General features: G+C 34.0%; 1 protein-coding gene across 3 annotated transcripts in view; it reads left to right on the top strand.

Moving 5' to 3' along the window:
• NCAM2 (neural cell adhesion molecule 2) overlaps positions 1 to 22,167 on the top strand; it is a 518,606-nt gene that overhangs the window by 53,314 nt on the left and 443,125 nt on the right. The window lies entirely within an intron of this gene.

The raw sequence follows: 22,167 nt of genomic DNA, 5'->3' as shown, positions 1-22,167 counted from the left end.
TTTATTTTTTTGAAATATATACTTCAGCAAATTAATAGAAATTAAATAGTTATTAAGATTGATTGGATGTTTAAAATATAAATTTGGTTTGACATGTGGTTATGACTTAAAGGTCTGACTATTTATAATCCTCTCTTTGGTCTTTGGGTCTGGACTGCTGTTATTTAATTCTATTAATCTATTAAATATTCATGGTGCATTTTAAAAATAATCTTTATTTACAGTGTTCTGATAGTCAATTACAATAATATCACAGAAACAGTACTAGTACTTTATCGTAATAGCAATTATCATCACATTGTATATTCTGTGTTGGAGAGCAGATGTAATACAGAGTAGAGGATGGAGGGGAACCAGCTTTACAAAGTAAGGATTGTCTAGGTACCTTTAAGCTAGATATTCTCTCTCCTCACGTAAATGATAAAGCAAAATATCACTCATATGTTTACTTGGTTATTGGAAATGATCAAATGTAAAGTTAAAACATTAATGGGGATGCTGTTTTTTTAAGGGAGGAAAATGTCTTGAAGGAAAGAGAGGGTTTTTTAATTTTTAATTTTTAACTGTCAGTGTATAGATAAATGTAAACAAAGCTGAAGGATAATAGTTGGATATACATAAAATGATCACCATCTACAAAACACTACTGGCAACATCTCAAGATATTTTTTTTTGGTTACTTTTTTCTTAAATATACAGAAATCATCATCCCCATATAGAATGTCTTAGTTATAGAACATCTATTTTAATTGCATCAATAAATCACAAAAAATAACATTTGATGGTAAATCCCAACTTACACACAGTTTCATTATCCCCCTGTGATATACACCCAGCAAACAGTTGGCATCTACTTAGTGCCATGCTTTAAGCAGTCAGGGGAAGATCATGCCTGCCCTTTTAGGACTTGGTAACTAGAGAGGTAGCTGGAGGGAGAATACATAAATAATTAGATACATAAATACATAAATAAATACATAATTAGAGCGTTGTGATAAGTAGGAGTAGGGGTGATATTATTCTTATTTTATTTACAAGAATGCTGAGACTTAGAGAAAATATTTGGCTCCAACTAGGTTCTTAGGCTAGTAAAAAGTAGAATTTGGATTCAAGCCTATTTTATTTCTGGTTTTACAGCCAGTACTCTTTTGGAGCTTTCATAGTATTTACATTTATTTAACTATGTTTTTCTGTATTTTACCCAATATAGTGACTTTTTTTTTTAACAAGTGTGACGTAGGTCCCATCAATTGACAATTTTTTTCCAAAATTATTTTACAATGATCTGGTTTACTTTGTATAATTTTAACTTGAAATATCTTTTAAATTCATTGTAAATTAATTTACTTGTTAATTTCCTTTTTCTTTATTTGTTCTGTATGTTCTGATTGATGGCCTGTGAAGCTATGTGATGTCTTAAAACTACTCAACCAACAGTGAGAGACTGATTTGTATCTCCCCCAAATTCCTATGTTGAAATCCTATACACTGGGACCTCAGAATGTGACCTGAGGTGGAGATGGGGTCTATTAGGGTGGGCCCTAATCCAATGTGACTGATGTCTTTATAAAAAGGGGCAATTTGGGGATAGACACCCAAGGAGAATGCCTTATGGAGATGAAGGCAGAAATAGGGATTCAGCAAAAGTGAAGGGCTACCAAAGATTGCTAGAAAATCACCAGAAGCTAGGAAAAAGGCATGATTTTCCCTCTGAAAATTTTCCCTCAGAGACTTCGGAAGGAACCAACCCTGTGGACATCTTGATGTCAGACTTCTAGCCTCCAGACTGTGAGACAAGTTTCTGTTGTTTAAACCACGAAGTTTGTGGTATTCTGTAATAGTAACCCTATCAAACTAATATATCAACTAATAAACACGTATTTTGGAGGAGAAAAATGTATTGTGTGTTTTTAATTTTACACTAGTAAAAAAGTCAATTCTAGCTTGCCTAGAAAAGAAAGCCCTCAAAAATAAGAAAGGAAAGAAAGAGAGAGAGAGAAAGCTGTCATATCTATGATTGAAAATAATCATACAATCATTTTCAGAAAGCAAAATTATAATGCTTTTCTGGATTTGAAAAGTTTATTCTATGTCAGAAAGCAAAAGAGATGATTATGTATAAAATACATATGAAGAAATATGCATGAATAAAACAAAATAGTGTTTTGAGTTCTCAAAAGGGAACCATTTGCCCTTTCTTGATCTTTACGCTGAGTGTTAATCTTACACTATAGTTTATCATAATGAAATCTAACCTGAGAAAAGAGAGCATGAAAATTAACATAAAATAAAAACTCTGTAGTCATCTTTTTCTAGTCCAAAATGATCCTGACTCCTTTTTTTTTTTTAAATTTTTTTAAGTTTATTTATTTTTGACAGAGACAGAATGTGAGCATGAGCTGGGGAGGGGCAGAGAGAGAGAGAGACACACACAGAATCCGAAGGAGGTTTCAGGCTCCAAACTGTCAGCACAGAGCCCGACGCGGGGCTCGAACTCATGAACCGCAAGATCATGACCTGGGCCGTAGTCGGACACTTAACTGACTGAGCCACCCAGGCGCCCCTAACTCTTTTCTTTTACCCACTGTTGGCAAAACTAGCTCTATAGTACATACAAGTGAATAGATTTACATCTCTGTGGATCAGTGCTAATCTTGAACTTGTCCCTCAAGTCAGAAAACTACTTATCTTCATCTTAGCACCATGGAAATGATGAAATACATAATTGTGAAGTTTAAAAATCACATAATAAATTTACATGCCAGAGGAAAGAATACAATTCCCACATTAATATATGTGAGAAACTTTAAAAGAAAAAAAGAAACAGCATAACAAAAACTAACCAAACAAAAATCAAATCACATGCTCCTTATAGTATTTATTAGTGGTATTATTTATTCTAATTAATATTTACTTGCATTTTTCAATAGCTTTAAGAGCTTATTCATTATGAGGCACATTGTTAAGTTTTGGAATAAAATAATAAAAGAAAGTCTTTTAAATTTTCTTTCCCAGGTTTATTTATTTGAGAGAGAGAGCGCTAGCAGGGGAGGGGCAGAGACAGAGAGAACCCCAGGCAAGGCTCTGCACAGGCAGCACAGAGCCTGACACAGGGTTCAAACTCACAAACTGTGAGATGATGACTGGAGCCAGAACCAAGAGTTGGATGCTCAACCGGCTGAGCCACCGAGGCACCCTCACAAAAGGCTTTTTTTTATCAGTGGAGTTTTTGCATACATAATTATATTTTGATGACCTCTGGGAAGAAAACAAAACGGAAGGACATAATGAGAAATAATAATGGGTCAGTTTTTTTGGTTTAGACATGTAGGAAGTGACGTGTTATCTGAGATGTGAGTGATGCTGGAAATTCCTGGCAAAGACTTGGGGAACACAAATGTCAGTAGAAGGAACAGGACCTATGTGAGATTTTAGTACATACTGGAAATAAAATAAGGTCAGCGTGGTGACAGCACAGTGAATGTGGATGTTCTGTAACTGGAGGTACAGACAGGGGTAAGACTACAACCAGTCCCTGAAGAACATGTTAAGGATTTTGATATTAATCCAAATACATAACCTTAATCATCCTTGAGGTCTCAGTTGATGCTTTGAGTGCAATAAAAGGAGTCCCAGTGCAGCTGTCCTGAAGAACAGTGTTAATCTTTATTCTGCTTCTTAAAAAGTCTGACCTAGCACTTTTATGGAATGTGCTGTGCAAAAAAACTTCTTGGATATCTTCTCTCCAGAGTTCCTCACAGCACTCATTAAAAATTGCACTCCTGCTTTGTCATTGATATATTGATGCATCAGTGGTTGTGGTTTCTTGTCATTTATTTATTTTTTCTCCCCTCAAAGTCCCCCAGCTTCTACCTGCAAGTGGTGACCAGCCACACTAGTCGTTGTAGGAATTGCTGTAGGTTCAGACCCCTCTGAGAAGTGTGGTTTCTCTGTCACTTTCATTGCTTGTTTATTAGAAATTCACATGGACAGTACTAAAAAAAATTCTTCACTATGTCCCATGAAGGTGAGAAATGCTAACCTCAGGTCTCCAGACACAGTTTTTAGTTTATTGTAATTTTGTATAGTTGTGGGACTCTTACTAGATTTTTCCCGTACAACCCAGACATCAAATCTGCAAGATCTTGGTCAGTGGACTGATTGATTACCCACCGTCACCTCTTTTTCAGAGTCAGGAGTCTCACTTAAACATAATATAATATTTTAGAAATTAAGGCCCAACAGTACTTCTGTTCCTTGAATTCCATTTAATACAGATACTAACTTGAAAATTCCAAGTCTTTATGTGCACTGGTTTCTCAATTTGATCATATGAACACCTTCAAGAATCAAGCTTTACTGCTTCTCTTTATATCTGTGAATCACAAAATCCCCCTAAAATAACAACAAAAACAAATACTTAAATCCACAGCTCAAGCATCATAAACTTGTAGGCATACTGGCACTGCATGAATATTTTTATTTGTTTTTAAATAGCTAAATCTTCTTTAGAGAGTGTTTCTACTCATGTAAATATTCCTCGTTATTAAAAATAGTGGCTTAAAAGGTTATTCCTGTATTCCTGTATGGCAGGGTGTCCAGAGTCCCAAATCGTCAAAGATGGCTATTGCTAGTTAATTCAGTATTCATAGTTCAAAATTGGTGAGTACTAATTATTATTCAAGGTCGTGGAAGTGTTTGGTTATTTTGATGGAAATATGTGCTATGACTAATATATTTATTCTTAGCCATTTGCAAAATGGTTTATATGTAAGAGTTGTATGTCAATAAATTTGAGCAAATTAGACAAAGGAGTGTTCTATTTCATTTCAAAGATAATTTTAATTCACTAACTCTTAGCTAGATTAATGGTTCTAATAAAAATTAAGCACTCCCCAATGCATGGCATGTGTACCAAATGACCTCATTAAATAGGTATATGGAGAACAGATGCCTCTATGACCTGTCTCCAGATTTACTGAGGAGGGAGTGTCCTTGTTTTAGTGTCCCATGATCAGTGAATGAATCTCCAGTTAAAGACACAAGGACAATATTTCCTCATGGGATGTTCTGTATGCAGTTTGGTAAAATTTGAGATGTTAAAAAAGATTCATCTTTTGCTGATGAATTTATCATCTTCTTTATAAGTCAATAAATGCTTGATTTTATAATCAGATTTTAGTCTTTGGATATGTATTTTTTTCATTAGTATACCCTTTTCGGGAGATGGGGATCAGTCTTTAGGTTAATTTTTGTAAATATTAGCACATTTTAAAAAGATACTTGATTTGAGATTATTCCATATGTAGTATTACTTACTAAGAATGCATTGTTTTCTGTAACATACATAAACCCTTAAGGTGTCTACTCAAACCATTACTTGTTTGCTGTTACCATTGTTGCTTCTGCTATTGTTATTGGTTGTATAGGTTTCTGTCAGCTGCAAAATAATATAGCTGTTAAAGCCAATACTTGACCTTGTGTCAAATTATCAATGGTAACTCTGTGGACAGGAAAATTCAATGTAAACATAAAAATTATAACATTGTAAAATGAATTTTTGAGATGGTGTATTTTAGGTTGTTGGATTTTCTATTCTGCCTTTTACTTAAAAATCAGAAGGAAATTTAGCATGACTTTAGAATCCGTTATGTTTTTAAAGCATTATGCGTACATTCCTATCGAAAGCCTTCACAAATATATGAAATGGGAGCTAAATTTTGATGATGAGTATTTAATGTGCCCACAGCATTGTTAGGTAGTCCTATAGAAATCCCCAATTATTCTGTACATTGAAAGTGCTCATTTGATTTTAGCACTTTGAGAGAACCACAACCTAAGTTACCCATCTACTGAGCATGTTACTAATGTTATCTAAGTGTCACCTTGCTAGAGGAAATCTTTAAAAATTGATGCATCCAGCTAAGTAGGTTTATATACATCTGGAATATAAATTATTAAGAGAGGAGCTGTCTGCATAAACAACTACTCAGTAAAATTATTTGATAATATGCTTATCAGCTCAAAAATTATTTAAATATGAAAATTTACTAGGTGGTACATAAAATGTGAGACTTAATTGTCAAATGTAATTAACTACCTCTAAAGTTGGCATGTGAAAGAGAATAATGCATCAATTAAAAATGCATTACTGAAAAATACTTTTATAAGAAAAGATAAACTATAAATGTATGTCAGAACGGAAACTGTCCTATATTTGCATAGAAAATATGAGAACTAATAAATGAATATTATGAATATAAATTTTAGTTTTTTGTGACATAGAGAATAGAGAATAGAATATTGATCTTAAAATATGGGTATTTGTTTAACATGGGCATAATGGGCATTATCTTAAGAATGATAATTCTCCAATAATACATCACTCAATTCTTAATACGTATGGAAGTCTTTTGGAATATCTAAACCTTGATATTACTCATAAGTTAAAATACAAAACATTCTGTGTACTTCTTTGTATCATAATACTTTTCTACAGGCCTTTCTTCAAACACTGGCAAACATTTGTATACATTTGTATAAATGTAACATAATTTTATTATTTACATTAATTATATAAAGTTATCTTAAATTCCTTTGAAGAAGGAAAAAAGTAGACTTCCGTAAGTTACTTGAGAAGATTCTCATGATATATAACAAATAATTAAAGGAAAGGAATATACTATAGAATAATTCTATTTTGATACACACAAAACTAGTGTATGTATTTGTATATATGTTTGTATAATCATGGGGATTATGGAATTGAGCACATTGACTGGTTAATATGGGCTGTAATAGGGGGCTAAGATTATGTATATTGGGATACACTGTGAGGAGTTATTTTAGGAATACATAAGGGACAACTGATTTCTTTAAAAATGTGATGTATTTGTCAAGCTTGCTTTCTTTTTAAAAAATTTTTTTTAAGTTTATTTATTTTGAGAGAGAGACAGAGAGAATGAGAGGGGGAAGGGCAGAGAGAGAGGGAGAGAGAGAATCCCAAGCAGGCTCCACACTGTTAGCACAGAGCTTAATGTGGAGCTCTGACACATAGACCACAAAGTCATGACCTGAGGCGAAACCAAGAGTCAGATGCTTAACTGACTGAGCCACCCAGGTGCCCCGAGCTTGCTTTCTTGATGAAAGAAATCACCGAGGAACTTGGTTTTCATGTATCTAATATATTCCTTTAACTTTTCAGGTCAGAATAAGTTTCTGTACAAACAATGTCTACACATATTCAGACACCGTTTCCTTCGTGGTCATGGTAAAAAAGGATTCCAGTATAAGTATCTTGACTAAACTCTAGCAAGATAAAAATGTGTATTTCTATCATCCACTTACTGGGGCTTCATTTTGAAGAAGATTAAGATGGAGTGAGTGTTCGTCATGAGGAGTTTGCACAGTATCAGAATGTGAAGACGTCCACCAAAGTTATTGTTTTATTTCCTTTCCTTCAAGTTTATCTATAGTAGCCTTCCTTAGAGGTCATCAACGATCTGATTTTTAAGGTCAATATGAATGAAATTCTACAACTTCTCTTGGTAACCTGTTGTATTTGTAAAATTAACTTTGATTTCCATAATATGGATTACTAACTGAAGAGTGAGCTATTTGCCCATTAATTATAATGGTAGCTATATAAACACTTAGACAAGTAGCGATTTACTTTAAGTCATTATCGTGTTGAAGATAATGTGTAACAAACTGTAGACGTATTTCAGAAACTTTAGAAATACCTTTCGCCATTTGGCTTTTAGTTTAAATCATGTTTTTAGTTTTAGAGAATTTGATTTTATTGGCACCCCTTGGAAGTATTTTATTAGAAAGATACTAAATATTATAAATCATTACAGATTTGGTTTCAGCCAAGAACCTCTAATATTTTGGAGAAAGGTTAGATGGGGAGACTTGTCAGGAGGGGTTTAAAATTTATTAAATTTTATTAAATTTATTAAAATTTTCCCTCCTGCAAGGTAAGAATTGATTTCTCACCCATTGTTCCTTCATAAAAGATAAGGAAAAATCATTGGTTATAACAAATGTGATTTATTTTTATTTCAATTTTTAAAAGTAAGTTTGAATTTGACTGTTTATGAAGGTGATCAGAATGACTGCTATCATCCAGTGAAAGGAATTGATCAAAACAGAGTTTCCCAAAAGCACATACAAACATTCCACTATACACTCTTGATTTATTGTATAACATAATATATGCCGAAGAATAAGCACTTGGTTATAAGTTGAACGAAGGATGAGTGGTACCGAACTAGAGTGGGTGTTGAGAAACAATGAGATGGATATATGAGGCATCTATCTATCTATCTATCTATCATCAATCATTTTCACTGTATCACTTTAAATGACTTAATCTATAAGTTCTAATTTTCTTTCAGCCATTTCAACAAGAAATAAAATATATCCTATAAAATTATACATTTATACATTTTTGTTTTTTGTAATGGCTTATTTCACTTAGCTTAATGGCCACAAGGTCCATCTATATGTAGCATGTGTCACAATTCCCTTCATTTTTTGACTGAATAAATTTCATTGTATATAGATCTATCTATCTATCTATCTATCTATCTTTTGCTTATCCTTTCAAATTTTATTCATAAAATTTTAAAGTTTATTGACATTGCATTAAAACATGTCATATCCGGGGTGTTGTTCCTCAATCATAATGCATAATTCAGTGTATAATGCAGAATCGCAGTGAACGTGGTACGATAACTCAGCATTTCCATTAGATCCTGCACATGCTTACTTATGCACCATAGAAGAGTTGTGCCTCTGATTTCACTGCATCTTTAATATACCCAAGATGAAGTATTTAAGAGGTTCATATTTAGGACCTTCAAGCCCACTGTATATAACTACATTGTCTCATCTAGTTTTGGAAATTATAAGTCCACAATGTTTCCCCCACTCTGGCATAATGGAATGGTGTGCCATTTTGTTGGACCCACCCCAGGTGATCTTCCCCTACCCTCTCAAGTGCAGGCATTTATAGTTTACTTAACATAATAAGTCAAATATATGCTTATATTTCTATTCTTTGTGACCACAGTGGGTGTTAGGCAGGTTGGTCTTCCTTATTTTATATAAAAGGGATCTGAAACTCTGATTGAAGATTTAAGTCACTTGCTGAGGGTCAAGTACTTTTGTTAGAGTGAGGAATAGAAGTAAAATGTCTTTATTCTCCAGCCATAGCCCTTTCTACAATACAGTGTTCTTTGTGGTTTCTAATGTATTATTTTTATTACAAGTCTGTTTGTTTAGCCTTGGTTTGATACAAGTATACTTCCATAATTGTGTCTAGAAATTGTCACGTAAAGCTGTGTTTAATGCCTTGTCTCCCTAGAAGATATCCAAGTGTGCCATATTCCTGTCCAAGATATGATATATAAATAAATATAATTATTGTCATCAATTTGCTGATATTACAATAAAGGTAATATATGATTTAAAGTATTTTAATGATTTTAAAATAAATTAAGTGAATTTATGTGATAAATGATTAATACAGAGATATCTTAAAGATATACTTTAATATTCATTATCAGGTAGAATGCTTATTTAATCTTAGAATCCAGGTCAGTTGACTGAATTCTTCCATTGAGTCAGGATCTGGAATTCATCAGTGGGTCAGGGTGTGATAGATGGAGAAGGTGAAAAGCATGAGTCACTGTTTGCTTCTGAAAAACCATCGCTAAGACTAGGTGAGGTTCAGCTAACACTTGTTTTTGTTACTAAAGAATCATGATACTAAATTTTGATACTAAAGAATCATGTCATATCTTTATAGATGGTGGTGATTGTTTTATGTGTGACTATTACATGTATAAGACTCAGCTCTCATTTTAACAATTGCTATTAGAGCCACGTTCTCTTACCTGAGTCATGCCTTGGTGACAGTATGGGGACAAATTCATCATATACTTAGACAGACTGTGATAGATAACCAAGAGCGCAATCCCACGAATATTGTTGAGATGGATAGAATCAATATGTATTGTTGGATGCAGTAGCTGATAGGTAATAGCCAGTGAACACAAGCAGGTACCATACAGGATTACGTGGATGGGTTTAAAGTGTAGGAGACGCAATAATTCTGTATCAGCCATGATGGCAAGAAGGTGATAAAAGCAAGAACTTATTCCAGGACAGCTTCTGTTAATTTGTAATCAGGTCTGACTGTGGTACCTTTGGATCTACCTGTGTTTGCTAGTGCCTAAATGAAGTCATAGGCTAACAGATACGCCTGCCTCTGTTGCAGTGTTGATAGCTATAAATGGCAGTTCCAGGAGTCTTCAGCATGTTCTTTATGTGGAACCTCTACCTTGTCCCAAAGTCACAATAACCTGGTATAATTGGTCATGTTTTAAATGTGTTTAGATTTCCCTTTTTTGGAGTATTCAGTCTTTAAATCCCATACGAACACGATTCATTACAGAACTATAAAATGAGAGAAACTTAACTAAAACAGTGAAAACCTTCTATAAAGATAAACTGAGAAACATGTTTAAAAATGAAAAACTGTATTGTTTATGATGATGTAGCCTAAGCATATGATCATGAAGATCAGCATTTTCAAAAGAAGTTCGATAAAAGTATAATTTGTATTACAAGGGAAATGAACTGAAAACTTTTTTCTATAGTGCTTTTATGGGATATTTAAAAGCTGACTGTGCATTTAATGCTGCACATAATGAAACTTGGGCCCTTATAATTTACTAAAAAGAAAAAAACAAAAAAAAACTTAAACAAAAAGATGTCTTTAGTTTCTGTTCTGATCTCTTTGAGTGCTATGCTAAGTAATTATTTCAGGCTTATACTTGCAAAAATTTGTCAGGAAATTAGAGCCATTTAGTTGTTGTTGTTGGTTTTTTTTTTTTTTTACTGTTTTCTTTTATGCACATTTCGCTTTGTCTAGTTTTCTCTTTTAAAGATCTTTATAGCTCTGTCAGTTAAGTTTGAGACACGTCATTCCCCCTTCCTTCTTTTGTTCCTTTCCTATCATTTGTTTTAAAACTGGGTCAGTCTACTTTGATTTCATTTCCTTGCTTTCTGAAGATCATTGATTCCAAAATAAAGAAGCTCCCTGACATTTGATATTATATATGATTCATAAAATAGTTTTTAGAGTTCCACGACCAGCTATGTGTATGTGTAATACCTTCCATGTTCCTAATTGGCTACTTTTTTTCATGTCCCTTGAAAAAACAACATAATTCTGCTCAAATTGGCCCTTTTTCCTGGAGCAAAATGGGCAGAATATCACAAGGCACAAATCCCTTCTCTTGGCCTTCTTCTTCCATCTGGCCAGGGAGGCTCAGAGAATTGGAAAAGGACTGAGTACATTGATGGATAGTGTGACGTGACTATAACCTTGGAAAAATTGTTGAGGCTGATTTCTTCCCATGATCACATTGTTTGTCAGGGAAAATGAGGCAGTGTGTTGAATAGAGAGTTCAGAAAAAGATCTTGAATCATTTTCACCCTATGTAAGATCCATGATCTGATGCAAGTTACTCAACTTCTCTTAGTTTCAGCTGAAATTCTTATTTAGAATAAAGGGGCACAATCCCGACCTTTTAAGAAAACTTTATGACAAAACATTTTAGATGAAGTGCATGTCATAGTTCAGATTTTTTTCATAATTTGCAACTCAGGTGATGCTCATTACATGGTAAGTTACATGTAGCACTGGAATTGACTTAGTGTTTTACTTCATCCCAGTATCACCACGTTAGATGATTTAAACTTAAGCAAAGAAAACATTCTGCCTTGTGTTGTAGATTTTAGTTTTGGATTTTTTTCTTTTTTGCTTAATAAGATAGACCCTCAGTTGCCTTTCAAAGATAATTGAAGGATTATTGAAAAGGAATCATCTGCTGGTCCTTGTACAAAATAAAAACAGCAAAACCCTGTTTTTCCATCTTGTTTCTCAATTTCAGATTAATTGGACTCATTACATTATGAGACTATAACATTTTTTAAATGATAATGCCCATATGTCATCAATATTATATGACCTAAAAAATAATTCAGAACCTTTGCTTTCATACTTACAATGCAAATTTTATAAGTAAAAACTAAAGAGAAGTACACAATGAAAATTCTTGTTCTCCTGTAGAAAGCGATAAAATAGTTCAAACACATAGAAGAAACAGGAACTCAGAATGTTAAGATACATTTGAGATGAACTTTCGCAGACTCTATTGCAAAAGTGCTATATGTGTGCATTTTTTATTGTTTGTTTTTAAGAGCTACAGGTGTATTTTAACTGACTTTTAATAATAGACCATGGGTCAATATTTTATAGCATACAATTTTATTCATTTACTGGAACACCATTTTACTCATTTACTTGATTTAGAGAGAGGAAATTTTCATATGACTGTCATAGGCCAAATTTCACCTAACTCTTTAAGGTTTTGGCAAGGTCCAACAGTGAATTTTGAAGGCTATCAATTAGAGAATAATCAAATTTTGGTTTTAACTGAACAAGAATAGTGGCAGAATTATCTTTTAGTAAGATGTTATCTCATATGTAAGGCGTGTGTATTTGATTTTGTTCCATTTGACATATAATCAAGTAGAAGCATTTAGTATTAATACCTCTTGTTTAGGCTCATTTATTTTTTGGGCCACATGTAATATGCTTGTGTATTTGAGTGCTTGTGTATGAGTTTGGGGCTTGGCTGTATACATGTTTCATCATGTAAAATCCTGGGATACAATATGGATTCAGCCTGCTTTTGAACTGAAGAATTGATTGTAACTTCTGACTTATAAAAATATCCTGGGGGTGCCTGGGTGGCTCAGTTGGTTAAGCGTCCGGCTTTGGCTGAGGTCATGATCTCATGGTTTGTGAGTTTGAGCCCCACGTCAGGCTCTGTGCTGACAACTCAGAGTCTGGGGCCAGCTTCGGATTCTGTGTCTCCCTCTCTCTGCTCTCCCTGGCTTGTGCTCTGTCTGTCTGTCTCTCTCAAAAATGAATAAACATTAAAAAAAAATTGTGGATCATCATCTGACCAGCGACATAGGTCACACTTATCTTTTTTTTTTTTAATTTTTTTTTTAACGTTTATTTATTTTTGAGACAGAGAGAGACAGAGCATGAACAGGGGAGGGGCAGAGAGAGAGGGAGAGACAGAATCGGAAGCAGGCTCCAGGCTCTGAGCCATCAGCCCAGAGCCCGACGCGGGGCTCAAACTCACGGACTCACAGACCATGAGATCGTGACCTGAGCCAAAGTCGTACGCTTAACCGACTGAGCCACCCAGGCGCCCCGGTCACACTTATCTTAAGTGTCCTGTTTCGCAGAATACTTAATCTCTCTACCACGATGGCAGTTTAATTTAGTTTGAAAAGTAGCTAGCTCAGTAAAAGTCAGTTTTTATTAAAGACTTTATTAAAAGTAATATTAAATATTACTACTTTTGCTATTACTATTACTGCGATTATACCTAATGATACTACAGCTAACAATAGCTAAAGTGCTGTGTGATTGCCATGCACTGTCAGTAGTATTTCTGGATCTTATCCGAGTCTGGTGTCACTGGAAGGAGTTACTGGACTGATTTTTTATGGTCATCTTTATATTACATGTTCTATTGTAGTAGAACTGCAGATTATCTGTCTCCTCTATATTTCAGATGTACTGGATGCCTTAGATACTCACAAATTCACCAAATCTCTTAGGTCTTTGAGCTTTTGCACTCTGCTTCCAATGCGTGTAAAGCCTTTACACTTTTCCTGGATGTCTACTTCAGGATGAATATCCAAGCATCACGTAGTCTAGAAATCTCCCTAGCTTCTTTTTTTTAAGAATTTTTTTTAATATTTATTTATTTCTGAGGCAGAGACAGAGCATGAGCAGGGGAGGGACAGAGAGAGAGACACACACACAGAATCAGAGGCAGGCTCCAGAGTCTGAGCCGTCAGCACAGAGCCCGACGTGGGGCCTGAACTCACAAACCGTGAGATCATGACCCGAGCCGAAGTCGGTCGCTCAACCGACTGAGCCACCCAGGTGCCCCTTTCCCTAGCTTCTAAAAATCTTGGTGGGAGGCCTACTGTTTGCTACTTCTGCAGTCTTTTCTTTCTACAATGGCATTCGTCAAAACAGAGCATCTGTTAATTTGGCTCTCTTACTGGCTCCTCTATTCTCTGAGGTCAGGAATCTCCATTATAATCAGTAACCGTGATAGTAGCAGTGGCCACAGTCGGGGTAATATTTGGTGGTAGTAGAAGTTTTAATAGTAGTAGCATGTGTATTTCCAGCTTGTTAGTACAGCACCTGGAACTCAGTGCAGACCTGATGTTTGAATGGATAAATGAATGAATGAAAGAATGGATCACATGATATCTTTATGGTAATTATCATCTCCATTTTATAGGGGAGAAAGCTGAGAGTTAGATAGGTAAAACTATTTCTGTGCAGACATATCATCTGAGCTTAGAATCTAGCTTCCAGTGAACTTTAAAATCCATCTTTCTTTTTATTTAGTTGAGACTTTTACTGAGATAATTGTAGATTCAGTGTTATATTAGGGTTTTCCAGAGAAACAGAACCAGTAAGAGATGGATGGATGGATGGATGAATGGATGGATGGATGGATAGATAGATAGATAGATAGATAGATAGATAGAAAGATAGGAAAGATGTATTACAAGATACTGGCTCACATGGTAATGAGAAGTGTCATGACCTGTGTACTGAAAGCTGGAGACCCAGGAGACCTGGTGGTAGTGTTTGAAGGCCTGAGGGCTAGAAAGCCAATGGTGTAGATGCTATCCAAGTTGAAAGCTTAAGAGATAAGAATACTAAGGATGGGAGAAGATCAATGTCCCAGCTCAACCAGCAGAGAGCAAATTCAACTTTCTTTGCCTTTTTGTTCTGTTCAGGACCTCCAAGGATTGGATGGTGCCCACCACCATCGAGGAGGGCCATCTGCATTATTGCGTCCACCAATTCAAATGCTAGTCTCTTCCAGAATTACTCTCAAGATACACCAAGATACAATGTTTAACTATCTATCTGAATATTCTTTTTGATCCAGTCAAGTTGACACATAAAATTAACTATTACACATGTAGTTGTAAGAAATTATACAGAGAAATTCCTTGTAAACTTTGTCCAGTTTTCCTCAATGGTAAGATTTTGCAAATCTAATTATAATATTATGACTAGAATATTGATATTGATGTGCCTAGCTGATTCAAATTTCTCTCGGTTTTACTTTTACTCTTTTGTGTGTGTGTTGGGTGTTTCAGTCTTATCACTGAATTGGGTTCCTGTATCAATCAGCATAGTGGAGATACTAAACAGTTCCAGTAGCACAAGGATTTTCATATTGTTTATTCATAAACCACACCTACCTCCCTTCCACCTCCTTCCTGGTTCCTAACTCCTGGCAATCACTAATCTGCCCTCCGTTTCTAAAATTCTGTTATTTCAGGGGCACCTGGGTGGCTCAGTCAGTTAAATGTCCGACTTTGGCTTAGATAATGATCTTGTGGTTTGTGAGTTTGATCCCCACATCCGGCTCTGTGCTGACAGCTCAGAGCCTGGAGCCTGCTTTGATTTCTGTCTCTCTCTCTCTCTCTCTCTTTCTCTGCCCCTCCCCCACTCGCATTCTCTCGCTCTCTCTTTCAAACATAAACATTACAAAACTTAAAAAAATAAAAAATAAACTAGTTATTTCAACAATGCTGTTTAAATGGAATTATGTAGCATGTAATCTTTAAATTTCTTCAATTTAAAATATTGTGATCAATAAAGTAGTAATAATAATATTAATAATATAATATATTAATTATTAATATTAATAATATTATATTAATATTAATAATATGTTAATATTAATATAATTAATATTAATAATATTATATTAATATTAATAATATGTTAATATTAATATAACATTAATAATATAATGATTGTGATCAATAAAGTAGTAATAATATTAATAATAATTTACTTTCATCTGTGCATGTTATATATCATTGATAAGAGACTATCATCTTTGGATACTTCCTCTCCATTCCATGAAGATAGGGACTATTTCATTCTCCCCCAGTTTTTCTGCTTCCCAACTGTTTTGTGCAGCACACGTCACAGAGATGATACTCAATAAATATTTGTATAAAGAATGCATAAATTTGTAGTTAAAATTGTAGACCTTTATACTTTTGGCTTTTAGTAAAAATAGGACCTTCTCTTGTTGGATAATCATCGCTTCTGTAAATAAAATATTTTTATATTGAGTTATAATACTTGGTTACTGTGCTGATGTGATTTTACAGGTACTAGAGAAACCCATGCATTCTTCCTCCTGTCGTCACTTCTACTTCAACGAGTAGCTAAAGTTCTTCCATTATCACATTATCATAGGATTTGGAAGGCTAAAATTTAATCTTTTTTTACAAATTGAGTTATAATTGACACACAATATTATATTAGTTTTAGGTGTACAACATAGTGATTCCACATTGGTATGCATTGCAAAATGATCACCATGAAAAAAGTCTAGTTACCATTCATCACCATGCAGTATTAATACTGTATTATTGACCATATTCTCCATGCTTCACATTGTATCCCCATGACTTATTTCTTTTATAACTGGAAGTTTGTACTTCTTGATATGCTTCATGCATTTTTTTCCTCCTCAACCTCCTTTACCTCTGGCAATCACTAATCTGTTCTCTGTGTGTAGAAGTCTGAGTTTTGTCTTGTTTTTGTGTATTTGTTTTGACTTTAGATTCCATATATAACTGTGCAGAATTTGTCTTTCTCTGTTTGACTTAGTTCACTTAGCATGATACTCTCAAAGCCCATCCATGTTGTTGCAAATGGCAAGATTTCATTCCTTATGACTGAATTAGTAGTCCATTGTGTGTGTATGTGTATATAAAAACCCCATGTCTTCTTATTGGATGCATAATTTTCAAATATCTTCTTCCATTCAGTAGCTTGCTTTTTGATTTTGTTGTGGTTTTCCTTGCTGTATAGAAGCTTTTCAGTTTGGAGTAGTCCCATTTGTTTACTTTTGCTTTTGTTTTCCTTACCTTTGGAGTCAGATTTTAAAAAAAAATCATTAAGTCCAAGCTTATAGCTTATATTTTCTTTTATAAGTTTTATGGCTTAAGGTCTTACATTTAAGTCTTTAATCCATTTTGAATTAATTTTTGCATTAGTATAAGATAATAGTCTAATTTCATTCTTTTACATGAAGCTGTCCAGTTTTCTCAGCCTTATTTATTGAAGGGACTCTCCTTTCCCTGTTGTTTATCGTTACCTCCTTTGTCAGATATTAATTGATGTTATGTACATGAGTTTATTCCTGGGCCCTCTGTTCTGTTCCTTTGATCTAGGTGCCTGTTTCTGTGACAGTATCATACTGTTTTCATTGCTGTAGCTTTGTACTGTAGTCTGAAATCAGGGAGTATGATACCTCCAACTTTGTTCTTCTTTAAGATTGTTTTGGCCTTCTGGAGTCTTTTGTGATTACATGTAAATTTTAGAATTATTTGTTCTAGTCCTGTGAAAAATAATGTTGGAATTTTGACAGTGGTTGCATTGAATCTGTAGATTGCTTTGGGTAGTGTGGGCATTTTAACAATACGAATTATTCTGAGCCATGAGCACAGAATATCTTTCCATTTATTTATGTCTTTTTTGGTTTCTTCCATCAGTGTCATCAGTGTCTTCTTTTTTTTTAAAAAAAATTAACATTTATTTATTATTGAGAAACAGAGAGACACAGAGTGTGAGCAGGGGAGGGGCAGAGAGAGGGGGAGACACAGAATCTGAAGCAGGCTCCAGGCTCTGAGCTGTCAGCACAGAGCCAGACGCAGGGCTCGAACTCAAACCGCGAGATCGTGACCTGAGCTGAAGTGGGTCGCCTAACCAACTGAGCCACCCAGGCGCCCTTTCCATCAGTGTCTTCTAATGTTCAGTGTACATATTTTCACTTCCTTGGTTAAATTCAATCCTAGGAATTTTATTCTTTTTGATGCAATTGTAAATGTGATTGTTTTCTTGACTTTTCTTTCTGATAGTTTGTTAATAGCGTATAGAAATGCAACATATTTCTGTATATTAATTTTGTGTCTTACAGCTTTACTAAATTTATTTATTAGTCCTGAAGCTTTTTTTGGTGGAGTCTTTAGGGTTTTCTATATGTAGTATCATGTCATCTACAAATAGCAACAGTTTTACTTCTTTCTTTCCAATTTGCATGTTTTTATTTCTTTTTCTTGCCTCATTGCTGTGCCTAGAACTTCTAATACTGTGTTGAATAAAAGTGGGGAGAATGGTAATCCTGGTCTTTTTCCTGATCTTAGAAGAAAAGCTTTTAGCTTTTCATTATTGAGTATGATATTAGCTGTAAGTTTGTCATATATGGCCTTAATTTTGTTGATGTATGTTCCCCTCTCTTCCCAATTTGTTGACATTAGGTAAATGGAAGTTGAATTTTGTCAGATGATTTTTCTGTGTCTGTTGAACAATCAGATGATTTTAAACTTTTTTTTTTTGTCATTGTGGTGTATCACATTGATTTTCTAGGATGTTGAACCATTCTTGTGCTCTGGAATAAATTCCACTTGATCATGGTGTATGATTCTTTGTATTTTTGAATTCAGTTTAATAGTGTCTTATTGAGTTTTTCTGCATCCGTGTTCCTCAGGGATATTGGCCTGTAATTTTCTTTCTTTCTTTTTTTTTTGTGGTATCCTTGTTTCATCTTAATATCAGAGTAATGCTAACTATATAAACTGAAGTTGGAAGCATTCCTTCATCTTCAATTTTGGAAGACTTTGAGAAGGATAGGTATTAAATCTTTGCATGTTTGGTAGACTTACCAGTGAAGCTGTCTGGTCCTGGCTTTTGTTTGTTGGGAGGTTTTTGATTACTGATTTAGTCATCTTACAAGGAATTGGTCTATTCAGATTTTCTATTTCTTCTTGATTTAATCTTGGAATGTTGTGAATTTCTAGGAATCTATTCATTTTTTTCAGGTTGTCCAATTTATTGGTATATAATTGTTCATAGTAGTCTCTTATGTTCCTTTGTATTTCTGTGATATAATTTGTAGCTTCTCTTTCATTTTGGATTTTATTTGTTTGATCCTTCTTTTTTTCTTGGGGAGTCTAGATACAGGTTTGTCTATTTTGTTTATCTCTTCAGAGAATCTGCTCTTAGTTTTATTGATCTTTTCTGTTGCCTTTTTCATCTATATTTTCTCTATTTTCACTCTGATCTTCATTATTTCCTTCCTTTTACTGTATTTGGGCTTGACTTGTTCTTCTTTTTTCTAATTCCTTTAGATATAATGTTAAATTATTTGAGATTTCTCTTATTTCCTGAGAGAGACCTGGATTGCTATGACTCCCTTTTTAGGATACTTTTTGCTGCATTCCATAGACTTTGTTGTATTTGTCTTGGGTTTGTATTTTTGCTGTATTTTTGTTGTGATTCTATTTTCATTTGTCTTTAGTATTTTTAAATTTTTCTTTGATTTCTTCTATGACCCAGTAGTTGTTCAATAACATGTTTAATCTCCATTTGTTTGTAATTTTTTTCAGTTTTCTTCTTGTAATTGGTTTCTAGTGTCATACCATCATGGTTGGAAAAGAATGATGCTTAATATATTTTCCATCTCAAATTTATTGATAGTTGTTTTGTGGTCTAACATGTGATCTGTCCTGGAGAATGTTCCATGTGCTCTTGAGAAGAATGTGTATTTTGCTTTTGGATGGAATGTTCTTTATATATCTATTAAGTCCATCTGATCTAATATGTAATTTAAGGTTAATGTTTATATTTTCTATCTGGGTGATCTATCCATTGATGTAAGTAGCGTCTTAAAGTCCCTTATTATTGTATTGCTGTTAATTTCTTCCTTTAGGTCTATTAATATTTGCTTTATATATTTGGTGCTTCTGTGTTGGATATATCCATATCTATCAATCTATCTATACACACATGTGTGTATATATATGTTATATACATATATGTTATATACATATGTTATATGTTATACGTCCTTGTTGAATTGAACCCTTTATCATTATCTTTGTCTTGCCCCCTCTACAGTCTTTCTTTAAAGATTTTATTTTTAAGTAATATCTGCACTTAACGTGAGGCTCAAACTCACAACCCTGAAATCAAGAGACACATGCTCCTCAAACTGAGCCAGCTAGGTGCCCCTCTACACCCTTTGTTTGTTTGTTTGTTTATTTATTTATTTATTTTGAGAGAGAAAGAAAGCATGTGCAAGCAGGGGAGGGGCAGAGAGAAAGAGAGAGAGAATCCCAAGCAGGCTCTGATGCAGTGAGTGCAGAGCCTGATACAGGGCTGAATCTCAGGAACCGTGAGATCATGACCTGGGCTGAAATCCAGTCAGATGCTTAACCAACTGAGCATCCCAGACCCACCCCCCACCTCCCTGTTTACAGTCTTTATTAAAGTGTACTTTGTCTAATACATTATAGGTATACTAGCTTTCTTTTGCTTCCATTTGCATGTAATATCTTTTCCCATCCCCTCACTTTCAGTCTGTGTGACCTTACTTCTGAAGTGAGTACGCAATATATAGATGTGTCTTTCTTTTTTTTAATTTCCTCCATTTAGCCATTCTGTCTTTTGATAGGATATTTTTAGTCCATACATTTAAAGTAATTATCAGTTGGTAGATATGTACTTACTGTCATTTGTTTTCTGGCTGTTTTTATAGTTCCTCTCTGTTCCTCTCTTCTCTTTGTGTCATACCTTGTGGTTTGATAATTTCCTATATTGTAATATTTAGAGTCTTATTTTCTTTTGTGTATTTACTATAAGTTTTTGGCTTTGTGATTACTGTGAGGTTGACATATATCATCCTATTCTTAGAACAGTTTTCTTTTAAATGATAGTAACTTAAATTTGAACATATTCCAAAACTCTACCTTTTTATTCCCCTTCCACATTTTATGTCTTGATGTCATATTTCACATTTTTTTTTATTTTATGTATTTCTTAACTAATTATTGTATTAATTTTACTATCATTGTGTTTTAACCTTCATAGTAGCTTTGTAAGTGATTAATACACTACCTTTACTATATATTAGCCCTTTCCATTTTTACTTTCACATGTTTTCTTGTTATGAGTTAGTGTAATTCCTTTTCAGTTTAAAGAAGTTCCTTTAATATTTCTTGTAAGATTGATTGACTAGTGATGAACTCCTTTAGCTGTTGCTTATCTAAAAATCCCTTTACCTTTCCTTTAACTCTGAATAATAACTTTGCCAAGTAGAGTATTCTTGGTTCAAATTTTTTCCTTTCAATACTTGGAATATGTCATCCCATTCCCTTCTGGCCTACAAAATTTATGCTGAGAAATCTGCTGATAACCTTATGGGGTTCCTCTTGTATATACCAATTCATTTTTCTACTTGATGCTTTTAAGTTCTCTCTTTACTTTTAACTTTTGACATTTTAACTATAATGTGTTGTTGTAGATCTCTTTGTGTTGATATTATTTGGAACTCTGGAATTCTTGGACGTAGATGTCTGTTTTCTCTTTTTTTTCCCCTTAGTTTAGGGAAGTTTTCAACCATTATTTCTTCAAATAAATTTTCTGCCCCTTTCTCTCTCTTCTCCTTCTGGGACCCACATAGTGTGAATGCTATTTCACTTGATGTTTTCCTATAAGTCCCTTAAGATATCTTCATTAATTTTTTTTTTTTTCCTACTCTCTCTGGTGACTTCCATTGCTTTGTCTTATAGGTCATTGATTTTTACTTCTTTGTCATCTGGTCCACTGTTGAACTGCTCTAGTGTATTTATTTTAGTTCATTTATTATATTCTTCAGCTCTATTACTTCTGTTTGGTACTTTCTTATATTTTCTATGTCTTTGTTGAAGTTCTCACTGTGTTCCTTCATTGTTCTCCTGAGTTTGGTGAGCATCTTTGACCATTACTTGGAATTCTTTATCAAGTAAAATACTGATATCTGCATCATTAAGATATTTTTATTGAGGTTTTGTCTTGCCTTTTCATTTGGAACATATTCCTTTGTAACCTTATTTTGCTTGACTTTCTGTATTTGTTTCTACGTATTAGAGAAAATACCTACCTCTCTTGGTTTTAAAGGGGTGGCC

The sequence above is a fragment of the Panthera pardus genome, unplaced genomic scaffold (assembly GCF_024362965.1).
Source record: "Panthera pardus isolate Hobbes unplaced genomic scaffold, ASM2436296v1 HiC_scaffold_16, whole genome shotgun sequence".
Classification (NCBI taxonomy): Eukaryota; Metazoa; Chordata; class Mammalia; order Carnivora; family Felidae; genus Panthera; species Panthera pardus.
This window is presented reverse-complemented; position numbering and strand designations above follow the sequence as displayed.